The sequence below is a fragment of the Arachis hypogaea genome, chromosome 12, assembly GCF_003086295.3.
Source record: "Arachis hypogaea cultivar Tifrunner chromosome 12, arahy.Tifrunner.gnm2.J5K5, whole genome shotgun sequence".
NCBI classification, from domain to species: domain Eukaryota; kingdom Viridiplantae; phylum Streptophyta; class Magnoliopsida; order Fabales; family Fabaceae; genus Arachis; species Arachis hypogaea.
In genome coordinates this window covers 29428496-29445869 of record NC_092047.1, presented here as the reverse complement: position 1 = coordinate 29445869, position 17374 = coordinate 29428496, and the positions used below count along the sequence as shown (strand labels likewise).

The 17374-nt window shown below is 38.1% G+C and overlaps 2 non-coding genes across 2 annotated transcripts; one reads left to right on the top strand and one right to left on the bottom strand.

Moving 5' to 3' along the window:
- The first annotated feature begins 3254 nt into the window (after positions 1-3254).
- Positions 3255-3362, top strand: LOC112731365 (small nucleolar RNA R71). The gene has a single exon (XR_003167146.1). It is a non-coding gene; the product is annotated as a small nucleolar RNA R71 (small nucleolar RNA).
- A 10575-nt stretch (positions 3363-13937) lies between these two features.
- LOC112731672 (small nucleolar RNA R71) lies at positions 13938-14041 on the bottom strand. Its single transcript, XR_003167440.1, has one exon. It is a non-coding gene; the product is annotated as a small nucleolar RNA R71 (small nucleolar RNA).
- Positions 14042-17374: the final 3333 nt, after the last annotated feature.

The window sequence follows — 17374 nt, the reverse complement described above, 5'->3', positions numbered from 1 at the left end:
ACTTCCACCTCTTCTCCAATCATGATGCTATGGATCATGATGGCCCGGTCTATAGTAACTTCAGACCGGTTGCTAGTGGGAATGATTGAGCATTGAATAAACTCCAACCATCCTCTAGCTATAGGCTTGAGGTCCAATCTTCTTAGTTGAACCGGCTTGCCTTTGGAGTCAATTTTCCATTGAGCTCCTTCTACACATATGTCCATAAGGACTTGGTCCAACCTTTGATCAAAGTTGACTCTTCTTGTGTAGGGGCGTGCGTTTTCTTCCATGTATGGCAAGTTGAACGCCAACCTCACATTTTCCGGACTAAAATCCAAGTATTTCCCCCGAACCATTGTAACATAGTTCTTTGGATCCGGGTTCTTACTTTGATCATGGTTCTTGGTGATCCATGCATTGGCATAGAACTCTTGAACCATTAAGATGCCGACTTGTTGGATAGGGTTTGTTAGAACTTCCCAACCTCTTCTTTGAATTTCATGTCGGATCTCCGGATACTCATTTCTTTTGAGTTTAAAAGGGACCTCAGGGATCACCTTCTTCTTGGCCACAACATCATAGAAGTGGTCTTGATGGGCTTTGGAGATGAACCTTTCCATCTCCCATGACTCGGATGTGGAAGCTTTTATCTTCCCTTTCCCTCTTCTAGAGGATTCTCCGGTCTTAGGTGCCATCAATGGTAATGGAAAAACAAAAAAGCTATGCTTTTACCACACCAAACTTAGAATATTGCTCGCCCTCGAGCAATAAACCAAAGAATAGAAGAAGAAGAAGAAGAAATGTGGAGGGGGGGAGGTGGTTGTGGTTTCGGCTAAGGAGAGGGTAGAGGGGTGTGTTGTGTGAATTTGGTGAAGAATGGAGGTCTTTATATAGGGAAGGGAGGGGGGTATTGGTTCGGCCATATGGGTGGGAAATTGGTTTTGAATTTTGAAGGTAGGTGGGGTTTATGAGGTAGGTTTATGGGGAAGAGTGGATGGATGTGAGTGGTGAAGAGGTGATGGGGAAGAGAGATTGAGGTGATTGGTGAAGGGTTTTTGGGGAAGAGTGTTTATGGGGTTGTGTGAAAGAGAGTGGTGAGAAGAAGTGAGTGGAGGTAGGTGGGGATCCTGTGGGGTCCACAGATCCTGAGGTTTTCAAGGATTTACATCCCTGCACCTCTTAGGCATGTAAAAATGCCTTTGTATCCAACTCTGGGCGTTCAGCGCCAGGTTGGTGGCCATTTTGGGCGTTCAGCGCCCATTTGTTGCCATTTCTGGCGTTGAACGCCAGAACCATGCTTGTTCTGGGCGTTCAGCGCCAGGATGCTGCCCATTTGGGCGTTCAGCGCCAGAACCATGCTCTGTTCTGGCGTTGAACGCCAGGCAGATGCTTCCTCCAGGGTGTGATTTTTCTTCTGCTGTTTTTGATTCCGTTTTCAATTTTTATATTTATTTTGTGACTCCACATGATCATGAACCTAAGAAAACATGAAAAACAATAAAAATAAGAATTAGATAAACATTGGGTTGCCTCCCAACAAGCGCTTCTTTAATGTCAATAGCTTGACAGTGGGCTCTCATGGAGCCTCACAGATGTGCAGAGCTTTGTTGAAACTTTCCAACACCAAACTTAGAGTTTGGATATGGGATTTCAACACCAAACTTAGAGTTTGGTTGTGGCCTCTCAACACCAAACTTAGAGTTTGACTGTGGGGGCTCTGGTTGACTCTGCTTTGAGAGAAGCTTTTCAAGCTTCCTCTCCATGGTTGCAGAGGGAGATCCTTGAGTTTTGAATACAAGGGAGTTCTCATTCCATTGAAGGACTATTTCACCTCTGTCAACATCAATCACAGCTCTTGCTGTGGCCAGGAAAGGTCTTCCTAGGATGATGGATTCATCCTCTTCCTTTCCAGTATCCAGGACTATGAAATCAGCAGGGATGTAAAGGCCCTCAACCATTACTAATACATCTTCTACTTGTCCATAAGCCTGTTTTCTTGAGCTGTCTGCCATCTCCAGTGAGATTTTAGCAGCTTGCACCTCATAGATTCCCAGTTTCTCCATTATAGAGAGGGGCATGAGGTTTATTCCTGAACCAAGGTCACACAGAGCCTTAAAGATCATGGTGCCTATGGTACAGGGTATTATGAACTTTCCAAGATCCTATCTCTTCTGAGGCAATGTCAGTTGATCCAGATCACTAAGTTCATTGATGAACAAGGGAGGTTCAACTTCCCAAGTATTAATACCAAATAATTTGGCATTCAGCTTCATGATTGCACCAAGAAACTTGGCAGTTTACTCTTCAGTAACATCCTCATTCTCTTCAGAAGAGGAATACTCAGCCGAGCTCATGAAGGGCATAAGGAGGTTCAATGGAATCTCTATGGTCTCTAGATGAGCCTCAGAGTCCTTTGGTTCCCCAGAGGGAAGCTCCTTATTGGTCACTGGACGTCCCAGGAGGTCTTCCTCCTTGGGATTAACGTCCTCTCCTCTCCTCACAGGTTCGGCCATGGCACTTATGTCAATGGCCTTGCACTCTCCTTTTGGGCTCTCTTCTGTATTACTTGGGAGAGTACTAGGAGGGATTTCAGTGATCCTTTTACTCAGCTGGCCCACTTGTGCTTCCAAATTTCTAATGGAAGACCTTGTTTCATTCATGAAACTTACAGTGGCCTTAGATAGATCAGAGACTAGATTTGCCAAATTAGAAGCATTTTGTTCAGAGTTCTCTGTCTGTTGCTGAGTTGATGATAGAAAAGGCTTGCTATTGCTAAACCTGTTTCTTCCACCATTATTAAAGCCTTGTTGAGGCTTCTGATCCTTCCATGAGAAATTTGGATGATTTCTCCATGTTGAGTTATAGGTGTTTCCATAAGGTTCACCTAAGTAATTTACCTCTGCTATTGCAGGGTTCTCAGGATCATAGGCTTCTTCTTCAGAAGATGCCTCTTGAGTACTGTTGGATGCAGCTTGCATTCCATGCAGACTCTGAGAGATCATATTGACTTGCTGAGTCAATATTTTATTCTGAGCCAATATGGCGTTCAGAGTATCAACCTCAAGAACTCCCTTCTTCATAGGCGTCCCATTACTCACAGGATTCCTTTCAGAAGTGTACATGAACTGGTTATTAGCAACCATGTCAATGAGTTCTTGAGCTTCTGCAGGCGTTTTCTTTAGGTGAATGGATCCACCTGCAGAAGTGTCCAGTGACATCTTTGATAGCTCAGATAAACCATCATAGAATATATCCAGGATGGTCCATTCTGAAAGCATGTCAGAAGGACACTTTTTGGTCAACTGTTTGTATCTTTCCCAAGCTTCATAGAGAGATTCACCTTCTTTCTGTTTGAAGGTTTGAACATCAGCTCTAAGCTTGCTCAGCTTTTGAGGAGGAAAGTACTTGGCTAAGAAAGCCGTGACCAGCTTATCCCAAGAGTTCAGGCTGTCTTTAGGTTGAGAATCCAACCATAATCTAGCTCTGTCTCTTACAGCAAAAGGGAAAAGCATGAGCCTGTAGACTTCAGGATTTATTCCATTAGTCTTAACAGTATCACATATCTGCAAGAATTCAGTTAAGAACTGAAAAGGATCTTCAGATGGAAGTCCATGAAACTTGCAGTTCTGCTGCATCAGAGAAACTAATTGAGGTTTCAGCTCAAAGTTGTTTGCTCCAATGGCAGGAATGGAGATGCTTCTTCCATGTAAATTGGAATTAGGTGCAGTAAAGTCACCAAGCATCTTCCTTGCATTATTATTATTTTCGGCTGCCATCTCCTCTGCCTGTTCGAAAATTTCTGAAAGGTTATCTCTGGATTGTTGTATTTTAGCTTCTCTTAATTTTCTCTTCAGAGTCCTTTCAGGTTCTGGATATGCTTCCACAAGAATGTTCTTATCCTTGCTCCTGCTCATATGACAAGGAAGAATGGACAGAAAAATGATAATAATAATAGGGATCCTTTATACCACAGTATAGGGATCCCTTTGTGAGTGGAAGAAAAGAGGGGGAGACAAAGAATGTGATGTAAAGGAAGAAATGCAACTGTACGAATGGAAGAGATGTGAGATGAGATGTTAGGATATGAATGAATAAATAGAATAGGATGGGGGAGGTATAATTTTCGAAAATTATTTTGAAAAGGAGTTAGTGATTTTTGAAAATAGTTTTTGAAAAATGTTTAGTATATTTTTTTTTTTGAAAATTAGAATTTAAAATTTAAAATAATAGTTAATTAAAAAGAAATTTTGAAAAAGGGGGGAGATATTTTCGAAAATTGAGAGAGAGAGAGTTAGTTAGGTAGTTTTGAAAAAGTTAAGAAACAAACAAAAAGTTAGTTAGTTAGTTGAAACAAATTTTGAAAAGATAGGAAGTTAGGAAGTTAGAGAAGATATTTTGAAATCAAATTTTTGAAAAAGATAAGATAAGAAGATATTTTTTGAAAAGATATGATAGGAATTAGTTTTGAAAAAAAGATTTGATTTTTAAATTCACAATTAATGACTTGATTCATAAGAAATCACAAGATATGATTCTAGAACTTAAAGTTTGAATCTTTCTTAACAAGCAAGTAACAAACTTCAAATTTTTGAATCAAAACATTAATTGTTTATGTTATTTTCGAAAATTTGGTATAAAAATAAGAAAAAGATTTTTGAAAAATATTTTTGGAATTTTCAAAAATAACTAATAATTTTGAAAAAGATTTGATTTTTGAAAAAGATTTTGAAAAAGATAAGATTTTCAAATTGAAAATTTGATTTGACTCATGAGAAACAATTTGATTTTCAAAAATTTTTGAAAAAGTCAATCCAAATTTTCGAATTTGATGAGAGAAAAGAGGAAAGATATTTTTTTTTGATTTTTGAAATTTTTATGAAAAACATGAAAATTATGCAATGCATGAAATTTTTAGATCAAAACAATGAATGCATGCAATAATGCTATGAATGTCAAGATGAACACCAAGAACATTATGAAGATCATGATGAACATCAAGAACACATTTTTGAAAAATTTTTTATGCAAAGAAAACATGCAAGACACCAAACTTAGAATTCTTTAATGCTTAGACACTAAGAATTCAAGAATGCATATGATAAACATGAAAAGACACAAAACAAAAAATCATCAAGATCAAACAAGAAGACTTACCAAGAACAACTTGAAGATCATGAAGAACACTATGAATGCATGAATTTTCGAAAAAATGCAAGATGCACATGCAAATGACACCAAACTTATAACATGACTCAAGACTCAAACAAGAAACAAAAAATATTTTTGATTTTTATGATTTTTTAATTTTTTTGGATTTTTTTTTCGAAAATTATATGAAAAAGGAAAATAAGGATTCCAAAATTTTTAATATGAATTCCAGGAATCTTGCATTCTTAATCTAAAGCTTCAGTCCAGGAATTAGACATGGCTCACTAGCCAGCCAAGCTTTCAATGAAAAAGCTCCAGTCCAAAACACTAGACATGGCCAATGGCCAGCCAAGCTTTAGTCTTTAACACGAGAGTATATTGCTCTTTATAACAAATTGCAAGCCTCAGTCCAAATAAATTTAGACATGGCTTTACAGCCAGCCAGGCTTCGCATGCTTCATGAAACACTAGAATTCATTCTTAAAAATTTTGAATGAATTTTTTTTTTGAAAACATTTTTATTTTTTTTCGAAAACAGATGAGAGATTTTTGAAATTATTTTTGAAAAATTTTTGAAAAGAAAATAAAAAGAAAATTACCTAATCTGAGCAACAAGATGAACCGTCAGTTGTCCAAACTCAAACAATCCCCGGCAACGGCGCCAAAAACTTGGTGCACGAAATTGTGATTACACATTCATAATTTGTCACAACCTCGATACAACTAACCAGCAAGTGCACTGGGTCGTCCAAGTAATACCTTACGTGAGTAAGGGTCGAATCCCACGGAGATTGTTGGCATGAAGCAAGCTATGGTCACCTTGTAAATCTCAGTCAGGCGGATATAAAATAATCATGGAGTTTTCGAATATTAAATAATAGAATAGGGATAGAGATACTTATGTAAATCATTAGTAGAAATTTCAGATAAGCGAATGGAGATGCTTTTCGTTCCTCTGAACCTCTGCTTTCCTGCTATCTTCATCTAATCAGTCTTACTCCTTTCCATGGCTGGCTTTATGTGATACATCACCACTGTCAATGGCTACTTTCGGTCATCTCTCGGGAAAATGATCCACTGCCCTGTCACGGCACGGCTAATCGTCTGGAGGCATCACCCTTGCCAATGGCTTCATCTTATCCTCTCAGTGAATAATATGCTCACGCACCCTGTCACGGCACGGCTATTCATCTGTCGGTTCTCGATCATGCTGGAATAGGATTTACTATCCTTTTGCGTCTGTCACTAACGCCCTGCAATCGCGAGTTAGGAGCTCGTCACAGTCATTCAATCACTGAATCCTACTCGGAATACCACAGACAAGGTTTAGACCTTCCGGATTCTCTTGAATGCCGCCATCATTCTAGCTTACGCCACGAAGATTCTGGTTAGGAGATCTAAGAGATACTCATTCTAGCTTAATTCATGTAGAACAGAAGTGTTTGTCAGGCACGCGTTCATAAGGGAGAAGGATGATGAGCGTCACACATAATCATCACCTTTATCATGTTCTTGGGTGCGAATGGATATCTTAGAAGAGAAATAAGAAGATTTGAATAGAAAACAGTAGTACTTTGCATTAATCTTTGAGGAACAGCAGAGCTCCACACCTTAATCTATGGAGTGTAGAAACTCTACCGTTAAAAATACATAAGTGAAGGTCCAGGCATGGCCGAGATGGCCAGCCCCCTTGATCTAAGAACAATGCGTTCAAAGATGATCCTAAGATCCTAAGATGATCAAAAGATGCCTAATACAATAGTAAAAGGTCCTATTTATATTAAACTAGTCACTAGGGTTTACATGAGTAAGTAATTGATGCATAAATCCACTTCCGGGGCCCACTTGGTGTGTGTTTGGGCTGAGCTTAAGTGTAGCACGTGCAGAGGCCATTTGTGGAGTTGAACGCCAGTTTCTGTGCCAGTTTGGGCGTTCAACTCTGGTTTTGGATCCTTTTCTAGCGTTGGACGCCAGATTTGGGCAAAAGGCTGGCATTGAATGCTAGTTTACGTCGTCAATTCTTGGCCAAAGTATGAACTATTATATATTTCTGGAAAGCCCTGGATATCTACTTTCCAACGCAATTGAAAGAGCGCCATTTTGAGTTCTGTAGCTCCAGAAAATCCACTTTGAGTGCAGGGAGGTCAGAATCCAACAGCATCAGCAGTCCTTTTTCAACCTCTGAAATCTGCTCAAGTCCCTCAATTTCAGCCAGAAAATACCTGAAATCACAGAAAAACACACAAACTCATAGTAAAGTCCAGAAATGTGAATTTAACATAAAAACTAATGAAAACATCCCAAAAAGTAACTAGATCCTACTAAAAACATACTAAAAACAATGCCAAAAAGCGTATAAATTATCCGCTCATCAGAGACCATAAAAGTTCCATTAAATGCCTTGTTGCAAATCATGGATTATGAGGATCACTTATCCTCTGATGAGGAAGAGAAAACTAGGGAAGAGCAAGTTGTTCGGTACCTAGGAGTCCTCATAAAGCTGAATGCCATGATATTTGGAACAAAGACATTGGAAGAAGAACCTCCAGTGCTCACCAAGGAACTCAATACCTTGGTTCAACAGAAACTACCTCAGAAGCTGCCAGATCCCGGACGCTTACTAATTTCTTGCACCATAGGCACCATTACCTTTGAGAAGGCTCTGTGTGACCTAGAGTCAAGCATAAACCTCATGCCACTCTCTGTAATGGAGAGAATGGGAATCTTTGAGGTACAAGATGCAAGAATCTCACTATAGATGGCAGACAAGTCAATGAAAAAGGCATATGGTCTGGTTGAGAATGTCTTAGTAAAGGTTGAGAACCTTTGCATTCCTGCGGACTTTATAATCTTGGATATTGGGGAAGACAAGGATGAATCCATCATCCTTGGAAGACCTTTCCTAGCCACTGCCAATGCCATCATTGATGTAGCAAAGGGAGAGTTGATTCTACAATTATGGGAGTCCCATATCTTGTTCAAGATGCCTATCCCCAACTCTCTCTCTGACAAAAGAGAGGCAGTTGTGCAACACTTAGTGTTCCAACCCTCTCTCTCAGTGTAAAGCTATACAGAACCCCCAGACACAAATTCTAAGTTTGGTGTTGGGCAGCCATCATTAAGCACTGAGAATAAAAGTACTAAGAAGAAAGTACCTAAAGGCTAGAGGGACAAGAAAATCCCCACTAAAGCCCTCTCACCTGGCGTGAGAGTTGTCTTCACTGACAACCCAGTCATTTTTCATACTGTGAATAAGATCCGGTCTCTAGAACATATGGAACTCATCCATGAGAGCACAGGCAAGAAGTTCACTGTAAGGTGAAAAATTTTGAGCCCCTATCTAACTCCGTAAAGGAGCTGACCGTCAAGCTAGTGACGTTAAAGAAGCGCTTGTTAGGAGGCATAGTTAGTTATTTCTGTTTTTCTTTAAGTTTATTTTATATAATTATTTCAGTAAGTTTGTGATCATGTGCAGTAGTTAGAACAGAAACAGAAATAGTCAGAACTGGAAACAAAACACCCTGGAGCAGGTACCTTGCTGGCGTTAAACGCCAGACAAGGGGGGCAAGAATGGGCATTCAACGCCCAAGAAGAGAAATATTGCTGGCGTTGAATGCCAGCCAAGGAGTAAGAATGGGCGTTCAACGCCCAAGCAGAGCAGCATTGCTGGCATTGAACGCCAGCCAGGAAGTAGAGACTTGGTGTTGAACGCCTGGAAAGAGGTCTCTTATGGGCGTTCAACGCCCTATGAGGAGCATGAAGCTGGCGTTAAACGCCAGCCAGGAGCAGGAGTTGGGTGTTCAACACTGATGAACGGATAATTTATACGTTTTTTGGCATTGTTTTTAGTATGTTTTTAGTATATTTTAGTTAGTTTTTATTATGTTTTTATTAGTTTTTAAATAAAAATCACTCTTCTGGACTTTACTATGAGTTTGTGTATTTTTCTGTGATTTCAGGTATTTTCTGGCTGAAATTGAGGGACCTGAGCAAAAATCTGATTCAGAGGCTGAAAAAGGACTGCAGATGCTGTTGGATTCTGACCTCCCTGCACTCAAAGTGGATTTTCTGAAGCTACAGAACCCAATTGGTGCGCTCTCAATTGCGTTGGAAAGTAGACATCTTGGGCTTTCCAGCAATATATAATAGTCTATACTTTGCCCGAGATTTGATGGCCCAAATAGGCGTTCCAAGTCAGCTCAAGAATTCTGGCGTTTAACTCCAAAACTGGCACAAAAGCTGGAGTTAAACGTCCAAACTGGCACAAAAGCTGGCGTTTAACTCCAAGAAAAGTCTCTACACATGGAAGCTTCAATGTCCAGCCCAAGCACACACCAAGTGGGCCCGGAAGAAGATTTCTGCATTAATTACTCATTTCTGTAACCCTAGGCTACTAGTTTTCTATAAATAGGACCTTTTGCTATTGTATTAGGGAGATCTTTGATAAGTCTTATGCTATCTTAGACACATTTGGAGGCTGGCCATTTGGCAATGCCTAGACCTTGTTCTTATGTATTTTCAACGGTGGAGTTTCTACACACCATAGATTAAGGTGTGGAGCTCTGCTGTTCTTCATGAATTAATACAAGGTACTATTGTTTTTCTATTCAACTCAAGTCTATTTCTTCTCTAAGATATTCATTCGCACCCAAGAACATGATGAATGTGATGATTATGTGACACTCATCACCATTCTCACCTATGAATGCGTGACTGACAACCACTTCCGTTCTACATGCAAACAAGCTTGAATGTATATCTCTTGGGTTTCTAATCTAAGATTGGAACCTTCGTGGTATAGGCTAGAATTATTGGCGGCTATTCCTGAGATCCGGAACGTCTAAACCTTGTCTGTGGTATTCTGAGTAGGATCTGGGAAGGGATGGCTGTGACGAGCTTCAAACTCCCGATTGTTGGGCGTGTGACAGACGCAAAAGGATCAATGGATCCTATTCCAACATGATCGAGAACCGACAGATGATTAGCCGTGCGGTGACAGCGCATTTGGAACGTTTTCACTGAGAGGACGGGAAGTAGCCATTGACAACGGTGATGCCCAACATAAAGCTTGCCATGGAAAGGAGTATGAATGATTGGAAGAAGGCAATAGGAAAGCAGAGGTTTAGGAGGAACAAAGCATCTTCATACGCTTATCTGAAATTCCAACCAAAGAATTACATAAGTATCTCTATCTTTATTTTATGTTTTATTTATCTTTTAATTATCAATTCTCCATCACCATCTGAATTAGCCTAACTGAGATTTACAAGGTGACCATAGCTTGCTTCAAGCCGACAGTCTCCATGGGATCGACCCTTACTCACGTAAGGTTTATTACTTGGACGACCCAGTGCACTTGCTGGTTAGTTGTGCGGAATTGTGACAAAGTGTGATTCACTTTTAAGAGCTCCAAGTCCTTTGGCGCCATTGTTGATGATCACAATTTCGTGCACCAAACACCCACAAGGGGGCAGAGAATTCGAATTTCCTAGCCTCCCAGGACCACTGGGTCCCAGATGAGTGGATATTTTATACGCTTTTTGTTATCATTTTCATATAGTTTTTATTATGTTTTATTTAAGTTTTATTCTATTTTTATAGGTTTTAGTGCAAAATTCATATTTTTGGATTCTACTTTGAGTTTGTGTGTTTTATGATGATTTCAGGTATTTTCTGGCTGAAATTGAGGAGTTTTGGCAAAGTTTGATTCAGAGACAGAGAAAGGACTGCAGATGCTGTCAAGATTTGACCTCCATGCACTTGAAGGAGCATTTTTGGAGCTATAGAAGTCCAAATGATGCACTCTCAATGGCTAACATCCAGGGCTTTCCAGAAATATATAATAGTTCATACTTTTGCTTTGGAAATGAAGGCCCAAAACTGGCATTCAACGCCAGTTACCAACCCCATTCCTAGCGTCCAATGCCCAAAGGGGAGTAGCTAGCGTCCAACGCCCATTCAGGAGTCCAAAGTTTGCGTTGGAAGCCTAAAGGGAGTACTAGCTCATGGATTTCACTCAAGCTCAGCCCAAACACTCACCAAGTGGGTCCTAAAAGTGGATTTTTGCACTACAAGACTATTTTAACTTATTTCTGTAATTCTTAGTTATTAGATTAATATATATAGCACAAGGATCACCCTTGTTTTGCGGGGAGACTTATATGCGATATTTTCGAATTACAATGTTTCTTTGTACAGTATGAGTCACTAACCTCCTTGGTTAAGGTTAGGAGCTCTGCTGATTCTTATGAATTAATAATATCACTATTCTATTTCAATATATGCTTGATTCTATTCTAAGATGTATCTTCGTTCTTCATCCTAATAACGAATTGGGAGTGTAACTTGACCATCATCCCTATTCACATAGGTTATTGCGAGTCCTTGACGGGATAGTATTGAACCACAAGCTTGATTATACATCTCTTAGACGGCTAATCCATAGCTTCGTTGGGGACTTCTCGAGACATCAGTTTAGCCGAGGTGCGGGGCGATTAGGCCTTTGTGGTATAGGCTAGAACCAAAGAAGTAGCATTCTCTGATCCGGAAGATCCGACCTTGTCTGTGGCATTTTGAGTAGGATCACCTAGGGAATGGACTGCTAGAGCTTCACCCTCGTTCAGATTGGATGACCGCTGACCCGGCGTTTGATCTGAAGCAGAGGAGATTAATGACCGCTGACCCGGCGTTAATCATATACAGCCTACCATGGAATGAATCAATTAGAAGTTAGAGTAGATGGTGAGAAAAGTTGATCCAGAAGGAAGAAGCATCTTCGAAGCCTCAACCATTCTCCTATCACTAATTGCACATTTATTTAGTAACATTTTATTTATTTATCTGTTTTATGTGTTTTTCATGACAAACTATATTTTCTATCTACCTGACTAAGATCTACAAGATAGCCATTGCTTTCTCAAACTAACAATCTCCGTGGGATCGGCCCTCACTCACCTGAGGTATTACTTAGACGACCCAGTGCACTTGCCAGTCTATCTGTGCGAATACTGCGGAGCCAGTTTCACGCACCAAGTTTTTGGCACCGTTGCTGGGGATTGTTCGGATTTAACAAACTACCGGATTATCTTGTTGTTTAGATTAGGTACTTTTTACTTTTATTTGAGTCTTTTGTTTCCTTTTTCAAAAACTTTTTCAAAATCCATCTTTTCTTTGTCTTTTGTTTGAGTCTAGTGTCAGTTCTTAAGTTTGGTGTCCTTTGTGTGTTCTTTATTTTCTTTAAATTTTCGAATTGGTGCTTAAGTGTTCTTCTTGGTATTCAAGTTGTTCTTGTTTCCTTTCTTGTTTTGATCTTAAAATTTTTAAGTTTGGTGTCTTTTGGTGTTTTTCTTTTTAATTTTCGAAAAAAAAACTAGTGTCCTTGATCTAAAAAATTTTAAGTTTGGTGTCTTTTGGTTGTTTTTCTCTTTCTTCATTAATTTGAAAAATAAAAAAATATCTTTTCTATCTTTATTAAAAAAATTTTGAAAATTTTGCCTTTTTTCTTATTTTGCTTTGAAAATTTTAAAGTTTGGTGTCTTCTTGTTAGTAAAGTCAAATTTCAAATCTTATCTTTTTTTTTTTAAATCTTTTAAAATCTTTTCTTTTAATTTGATTCTTTCTTATCTTAGCTTTCTTTTAAAATTTTAAAATTCAAAACTTTTTAAATCTTTATCCTATCTTTGGTTTATCTTTCTTTAAAATTCAAATCATTATCTTATCTTAATTTCAAATTGCAAAATCAAATCTTTTCAAAATTCAAAATCAAATCTTTTTCAAATCTTTTCAATTCTTATCTTTTCTTGTTAACTTTTCCTTTTCAATTTTAAATTTCAAAATTTTTTTTTAAAATCAAATATTTTTCAAATCTCCTATCTTAACTTATTTTCAAATCTTTCTTAATTAGTTACTTGTTTTCTCTTCCCTCTTTTTCAAAACTTCCTAACTAATTCTTATCTCTTCTATTTTCGAAAACTTCTTACTCTTTCTCTCTCTTCTTTTTCGAAAATCACCTACTCAATTTTCAAATTCTTTTAGTTAATTAGCTTTTAATTTTCTTATTGTTTTTCGAATTTAATAAATAAATAAAATAAAAACAAAAATATTTTACTTCTAATTTTCCCTTTTACTTAATTTTTGAATTCCTCTTCTCATTCCTCTATCTTCATTCTTCTTTTTTCTTCACATCTCACACGGAGTTCTCTATACTTTGACATAGAAAATTCCATTCTCTTTCTTTCTTGTTTTTCTTTTTCTTGTTTATGAGCAGGAACAGAGATAAAGAACCTCTCTTTGATCCTGATCCTAAACCTGAGAGGACCCTGAGGAAGCGTTTACAACAAGCTAAAGCACAACACTCCGGAATAGACCTTACAGAAATTTTCGAACAAAAAACTGAAAATACAAACATGGCAGCCGATCAGGATAATGGAGAAGATGCAAGGAAGGTTCTTGGTGACTTCACTGTACCCACTTCTAACTTCTATGGAAGAAGTATCTCCATACCTGCCATTAGAGCAAATAACTTTGAGCTTAAGCCTCAGTTAGTCTCTCTAATACAACAGAATTGCAGATTCCATGGACTTCTACTGGAAGATCCACATCAATTCTTATATGAATTCTTTCAAATATGTGATACTATTAAGACCAATGGAGTGGATCCTGAGATCTACAGGCTTATGCTTTTCTCCTTTGCTGTTAGAGACAGAGCTAGCATGTGGTTGGATTCTTAATCCAAGAAAAGCCTAGACTCTTGGAAAAAGTTGGTCAATGCTTTCTTGGCCAAGTTCTTTTCACCTCAAAAGATGAGCAAGCTCAGGGTGGAAGTTTAAATCTTCAGACAAAAAGAGGGTGAATCTCTCTATGAAGCTTGGGAAAGATACAACCAACTGATCAGAAGATGTCCTCCTGACATGCTCTCAGAGTGGAATATCCTAAGAATCTTCTATGATGGTCTATCTGAGATGTCCAAAATGTCACTGGACCATTCTGCTAGTGGATCACTCCACTTGAAGAAAATGCCTACAGAGGCACAAGAACTTATTGAAATGGTTGCAAACAACCAATTCATGTACACTTCTGAGAGAAATCCTGTGAACAACCTCAAAAGAAAGGAGTCCTAGAGGTTGACACTCTGAATGCCTCAAAACAAGATCTTGACTCAACAGGTCAATATGATCTCTCAGCATTTGAATGGAATGCAAGCTGCAGCTGTGATGTTAGGATTTTTGCCAGTAAAGAAGTTCATAAAAATAGTCGCGTTGTAGATATAGTCTCTAAACCGATAGAAATCCCTTCGTACAAACGTTTTGGTTGTCACAAGTAACAAACCCCTTAAAAATTGTTAACCGAGTATTCAAACCTCGGGTCGTCTTCTCAAGGAACTGCAAGGAAGTGTGTTCTTATTATTGGTTATGGAGGTTGTAAAATCGGGGTTGAGAGTGAAGAGTAGATATGACAAATAATTTAAATGGCAATTAAAATAAATAAATAATGTAGAGCAAACTTCTGGCAAGGTAAAAAGAATTGGAAGTACAACTTGGTTATCTCCCTCAACAATAATGAAAGTTGAATCTAAATTCCACTTAGTTAACCTTTACTAAAGTAAAGGAAAGTCAAGGGACTAATTAGTTTGATCTTCGAATCCTATTTATTTCCTAAGAAAAAGTTGGGATTATTGAAGTTCAGTTCAATTAGCAAGATAACGATTATCAATTATGTTGAGTTTGATAACTGTTGAGTTACTGATTTCTTAACCAAAGACCAAAAAGAGAAAAAGTAAATTGCTGGAATAAAAATGTCCTTAGATGGAAAGCAATGGTAACACAAATTAAGAAGAAAGCAATCAATAACTGAAATACCTCAAATAATCATTAATTCAAATCATAACATGGAAATGGTTCATAAGTCAAGTTGGCAACATTTATAAGTACGAATAAAAGCATTAAAATAAATATTAAACCTGGATCGAGAGTTACTCTTACACACTAAGAGAAGTACTAAATCCTAAATCCTAATCCTAGGAGAGAGAGGAGAGAACCTCTCTCAAACTAAATCTAAATCATGGAAAGTGAAAATTAGCGAGCTCCCTGTTATGGTGGCTTGTGCTTGAACTCATCCAGAAATCTCCACCAATGTTTGTATCTCCAGTCACCTCCGGGGTCCCAAACTAGGCATGTAAAGCCCTTAAGAAGCTTCAAACAGATTCTTAGGCTCCCGGGGTGACAAATGTCAGAGCAGATTCCAGGATCCCAAATCTTGCTTTTACACCCATCTTTATCGGGATCTGTATTTTTCCAACTGGGTGATAAGTAATTTGAATTCTCACTGCAGCTACCAAACAGCTTCCTAGACCCATTCAGTTGAGCTTTAAACCAACCTTTTCGTTTAAACTTAAAGCTTCCAACCATGATGAACCTTGCAGGACAATTCTTACTACTGACCATCTTCCTCTTACCCTTAATGCCACAAAGATCTCTAAGTTGACCATCCGTCTCCAGTAGCCCATATTCAAGTGGGATTAGAAAGCTAAGGGATATGAATTTTACCCACTTGAATGTTGTGAAGGATGATGGCAACTTAGGGGGAGGGGTTTCCAAAAACTTTGGCAAGGTAATTTCAAGCTCCACTCCCTTGTGCTCTTCTTTGACATCTTCTACCTCTTGATCAACCTCTACAAAATCTTCAACCATGATCTGCCTTGGAGGTTGTACGCTCTTCTCAACATCAACATCAAACACCGTGGAAGGAGGCTCTGTGACTGGACTTTCCAATGGAGGTACAACATCTCTTAAGTCTGCAACCACTTCTTCTTTTTTAATAATTGCTGCTTTGTCCAGTTGTTTAAGTATAAAATCGTACTCATCCTCGATGTTTTTCTTTCCATGACAACTTCTTTCAACTATTCTTTCATCTTCAAGGGTCTCTCCTACCCTTACCCGTAGAGCCTCCTCTAGCTCTTTATGAAGTATGGATTCGCCAAGATGATTCCTTCTTTCCTGTTCCATATCAATAGCATAATTGGGATCATCTTGCTCTTGGATTGATGGATGTGGGTGCTCTTCCATGGATGGTGGTGATGGGATGGAGAGATTATTCTATGGTTGACAAGGAAGTGCACTAGAGCTTGAGGGTTGATTGTTGAAGGTATTCGGTGGTCTGATTTGGGTGAAAAGAGCTTGTATAGTAGAGTTTAGATCGGCAAGTGCTTTCTCCATGGAGGTTTGGGGTAGATAGGAGGGTTCATTTGGTTCATAAGGTGGTTAGTATGGTGGATGAGGGTTAGGGTCATATGGAGGTGAGTGGTGGAAAAAAGCTTGTGAGTATGGTGGTCCCAAGTTGTGTTGAGGAGGTTCATAGGCATATGATGGTGGTTGTTGATAGTCTATTGGAGGTGGTTGTTGCCATGAGGGTTGATTAAATCCTTGTGGCTCCTCCCATCTTTGATTGTTCCAACCTTGATGCCTGTTCTCATTGTAATTTCTTCTTCCTGCAACATAATTATAACCAGACTCATAGCCAAAGGGGTGAGAGTTCATAGTAGCAATTAAAAATGAAAATAAAAATAAATTTAAATTAAAAGGTTATTTAAATTTTGAATTTGAAAATTAAATTTTGAAATTTGAAATTTTGAAATTTTGAAATTTGATTTTTGAAATAAGATAAGATAAGATAAAAATTTTAAAAATAAAAATCTGAAAATTTTTTTTTCGAAAAAATTAATTAAAAATATTTTTGAATTTAATGAGGAAAGAGAAAAACAATAAAATGACACCAAATTTCAAATTTTTAGATCAAAACGAAGAAAACAACTAAGAACAACTTGAAGGTCAAGATGAATGCGAAGAACAACTTGAAGATCAAGATGAACACTAAGAACAAATTTTTGAAAATTTTTTTTTTGATGACTAAATAAAAACCAATAACCTCTTAATTTATGAAAAAGTAAAAATAAAAACAAAAATAAAAACAAATAAACAAACAAAAAGCAAAAAATATTTACAATAACCAATAATAAGGCACACGTTTGCAATTCCTCGGCAACGGCGCCATTTTGACGTTAGGATTTTTGCCAGTAAAGAATTTCATAAAAAAACAGTCACGTTGTAGATATAGTCTCTAAACCGACAGAAATCCCTTCGTACAAACGTTTTGGTTGTCACAAGTAACAAACCCCTTAAAATTGATAACCGAGTATTTAAACCTCGGGTCGTCTTCTCAAGAAATTGCAGGGAGGTATGTTCTTATT